General features: G+C 44.3%; 1 pseudogene; it reads left to right on the forward strand.

The window, feature by feature from the left end:
• Positions 1 to 904: 904 nt before the first annotated feature.
• Positions 905 to 1,346, forward strand: LOC121276770 (annotated as a pseudogene).
• Positions 1,347 to 4,588: the final 3,242 nt, after the last annotated feature.

Below are 4,588 nucleotides of genomic sequence, written 5' to 3' on the forward strand. Positions count from 1 at the left end.
GCAATTTTCCAAATAGCTGGGTTGATGCCAGTGTTGTAGCTGTACTAGAACAGCTTGGCTAGGGGTGCGGCAAGCTCTGGAGCACAAGTCTTCAGTACTATTGCCGGAATATTGTCAGGGCCATTAGCCTTTGCAGTATCCAAAGCTTTTGGCTGTTCCTTGATGTAACGAGGAGTGAATCGAATTGGCTGAAGACTGGTATCTGTGATGTTGGGAACCTCCAGAGGAGGCCAAGATGGACCATCCACTAGGCATTCTGGCTGAAGATTGTTGTGAATGTCTTTTTGCATTTCGTGGACATCTTTCCTGCAGCAGTTGTGAGCTGGGAGCACTGAGATGTGGTGTGTGCAGCTGGACTTTAAATATGGTGCCTGGCATGATGAAGCAGTGAGGTGATGGTGTGACGGGCAAATAAGTGCCTTTCCACCAAGGAAACAGCGTATTTCCCGGTAATGCATAACTAATGCGGTGGGTTTAGAACAATATGGTGTGAAAACCTGCCATTGCGGCAGATGGGTAAAACATTGTTTTACCTGCCTGATACCACACTTAGTACAAACCTGCGACGATTCCACTAAAAGGGTAGTGGAAATCTGAAACCCTATTGAAAATTACAAAACTGACGTCTATATGTTTGTGTTAAACAACTGTATTAAGGGTTACTGAACCATTGCATGTAGCTGGAGTTGATGTACAATTCAGCCATAACCTAATGAAATGGTGCTCACTGGCTGATCCTGTTTCTATGTCACTATGAGAGGACTTTGAAAGCTTGCAGAAGTGCATTATTTCATGCAGGTGCTACAGTCTTGGGTTTTCTTTTGTTCACAGTATAAGCAAGCTCATTTGATGATGGTAATTGATAATTAGCTTTAGTCCACAAAGAATATCCAGTAACAGGAAGATGCCCGTTAAATGTCCTTTGCAAACGGTCCAGGTATTTTGGGCAAAAGAAAACAGCGACTGCTGTTGTGCACTGTAAAAGAGGATATGGCCTTATCAAAGTAAATAGAAGGCCTCTGGAACAGATTGAACCAAGAACTTCACAGTACAAACTGTTGGAGCCAGTTCTACTGTTGCGTAAGGAAAGGTTTGCTGGAGTCAACATTAGAGTTCGTGTGAAGGGCAGTGGTCATGTAACTCAAATCTATGCTATCTGCCAATCCAATTCTAAAGCATCGGTGGCAGACTACCAGAAATATGTAGAAGAAGCCTCCAAGAAAGAGATCAAGGACATCCTCATATAATATGACAGGACCTTGCTGGTTGCTGATCCACGCTGTTGTGAAGCCAAGAAATTTGGAAAACCTGGTGCCTGTGCACATTACCAGAAATCTTACTGTTAACTCTTTTATTTGATTGGGGCATATAAATGTGCAATTATCACGAAAAAAAAACTCCCTCCATTATAGAGAAACAATTGGTTCCATAGCTTGAAGGATACCACTCCACATCAAGCAAGGGAAGCATCCATGAAATGCCACAACTGCTACAGAGATTGAACCCACATTATTAGGGTCAGTCTGTACCACACTCTAGCCAACTGAGCTAATATATGTGCAGCTATAAGTTCCATAGTGTATTGGGGATTCTAGTAGTGACTGATGTGTTTGCCCTTTCTGCTGATGCATCAGATGAAAAGATGTGTTTCGATAGACTCTCATAATCTTATTGGCTTCATTTCTGTCAGGCACATCAAGCCTGGAAGGTGCTGATGTGAGTTAATAGCTGCATCGATTACTAGAGGAAAAGAAGCTGCACTCTGGACATATTTCAAATTTAACTTCGGTCCATAATCATTTTTTTTTCACATAATTGAAAACGCTTCAGGCATTGTTTTCATTTTGGAGTTAAATAGCAGGCATGGGTTGAGTAGCAGTTTGGCCTTTTCATTGTTTTTTTTTTTCTTTATCTGACTACTGGTAATTAAGAACTGCTGCCTAGTATTGTATAGTTTAGACTAGACATAACTTGTGCTATGGTTCATGCTCTCTCCAGCTCATTTTAATTTATGCTCAGCCCAACAGGTCAGCTCCCATGAATAAATTTACACTGCATATGAACTGAAATTTGACTTCATATACAAAGTATCTAGAAAAATTGGGCAAACAAACTATTTTATTATTCTGCCATGCACTCAAAATATTATGGGATACCATCGCACTCTACTGATCTCTCCAATTGACATACCTTTGATTCAGGCTAAAATGGCTCATTTGTGTTTATTAAAAAGTAAGATTAAACAGAAAGAACCAAAAAAACAACAGATTTAGATTGTTTATTTACACCATGTATTGTTTTGTCCCATCACTCCTTTTATCATTTAATCACTTCTGCCCTCCACCTTATCAAAAACCTTCCCATCTTGTTCTTTTCTCCCCACCCTCTGTTCCTGCTCCTGTGTTTGCTTAAACCCTGTTACATATGTGCAAAATGTTCCCATTCTGAGGAAAGGCGACCGCCTGAAACTTTGAACTGCATATTACGAGGAGGTGGACGGCTCATGCCCCACCTCACCCACAACCGCACCCCCACCCCCCTTCGCACCCCCCCCCCGTCCCACAACCCTCCTGCCCAAATCCCGGAAGCAAAGTTGGCATGGAGCTGCCTCACAGGTCCAGCAGCTCTGGCAGTGCCAAGAGCACAATAGTGAGCAGTGCTGGGGCTGCAAGCAGGCCCAAGAAGAAGGCACGTGAATTCCGTAGCAAGCTAAGTCTGGGGTGTTAGGTGGGGAATGTTTGGACAGTTCAGGGATGGGGCCAGGTTGACGGGGTGGTGAGGTTAGGCGAGCAGATGGGTAGAAAGAAAGGGAGTGTGCTGTCTCAGGGGCACTGTCTTCCGATGCAGAAAGGGCAGCTTCCTGAAGATAATGTCCCCCTTCTTTCCCGCCTGTTTAAAAAGAAAACAGCCAGCCCACTCCCACAAAACTGCCCACACCAACCGCATTATTATTAACACACTCGACTGATGCTTGATTATTTATTTAAACATGGCGGGCGGGCTGCCAATTTCTGCACCCACCTACCCACTAGTGATATCTGGGTGAGCTTGGGGGTGGGTGGGAAGGAGTTTGGGTTGGCACCTGCCCTATTTTACATGCCCCCCCCTTACCCCATGACCTCACACCCCCGCTGACCCCACCGAAAACACGCCCAGCAGGGGTACCCATTAACTAGCCCATTACTTCTGTCCCACTCTGTGTAACTGCTGCCAGATCTGCTGAGCATTTCCAGCATTCCCTGTTATATTTCAGATTTCTAGCATCCATATATAAGTACTTTATATATTTAAAAACAAGAACAGCCCAACAAATTGGCAAAATGGTGGGGGGAGGCAGTGGGAGAGATGTCTGAGGCCTTCCAACTGCAATTACATGTTGCTGGCAGTGGGAAAGTTGGCGGCTTGACCACACACCCAGCAGCCAGATGAACCATTCAAAGGCCACTTGTCAGCTCCTTGGGCATTTTGCCTGCATCAGAAAGCCTGCTCACCCAATGGAAGATCTCCACATAAATTCTGGCAGCCTCCCTGCTGGTTTAGGTTGGGGGCTGGTGAGGGGAGGCTTTCCTTTATGCACACGTCAAGGCACATCACAATGGCAGCCCTAGCAGCAATGGCGCTGCTGGCACTCAACCAGCACCCCCCACCATGGTTCGCCGGAGCCTGTCTGCATGGCCCTTCTTCCCCTGACTGCATTTACTTGTTCTTGAAGGACATGTCGCCATTGAGGTGTCTTCTCCCTGGTATTGTAGCCTCAGCAATGGCCACCACTAGCAGTGGCACTGCTGAGCTGCCTCAAATGGAGAGCAGCCCCAGTGTCAGCCCCCTAATTGGCTGTTACTGACAATATGCCACTTTGGCACCCTCTGGCAGCCAAAACAAGGTCGGCTTCCGCTTTCATCCCCAGAGGCAGGAATTCACCATAACCCACAAAATTCAGCCCAAAGAAGATGATGGCAATGCATCTAAATATCAGCCATAACTCAATGGTTTGCATTCTTGGCACCTCAGTAAAAAGGCTGAGTTAAAGCCTAATCCAGCAATTCCAAATATAATATCATTGGCTAGAAAACACACTGGAATGCTCTACAATGATGAACGGCGGTGTATAAATGCAAGTCTTTTTTTCTTATTATTACCATAACAATTACTCATAACTGTTGTCACAGTACATTCAGCAGATATAAATGTGACATCTCAGAATACTGATGCAAGTAATTCAGGAATTCAGGACACAGCAACGTTATGAGATTTCATGAGTCTTGTGATAAAAATGAGAACTTTCTACCACTTGAGCAGGCTTTGTGTCTTCTGGCACTTGTCACGCAATGAACATAAGTAATTACGAATCAACACCTTTTAAACCAGGCAGCTACATACCAGATATCAATGGGCATTCTTACCTCTGGATCTACAGAAACTTGAACTAAATTATACCTCAGATTAACAGAGTAATGGCTTGAGCGAAATCACACATATAACTGCAAAAATTACCACTGACAGTACAGTTGAGAAATGCTCAGCATATTTTAAAATGAATCGGCTAACATCTGGATTAAATTAGGGAGCTGAGGCTTGTTATATGAAT

Source organism: Carcharodon carcharias, chromosome 4 (genome assembly GCF_017639515.1).
Source record: "Carcharodon carcharias isolate sCarCar2 chromosome 4, sCarCar2.pri, whole genome shotgun sequence".
NCBI classification, from domain to species: domain Eukaryota; kingdom Metazoa; phylum Chordata; class Chondrichthyes; order Lamniformes; family Lamnidae; genus Carcharodon; species Carcharodon carcharias.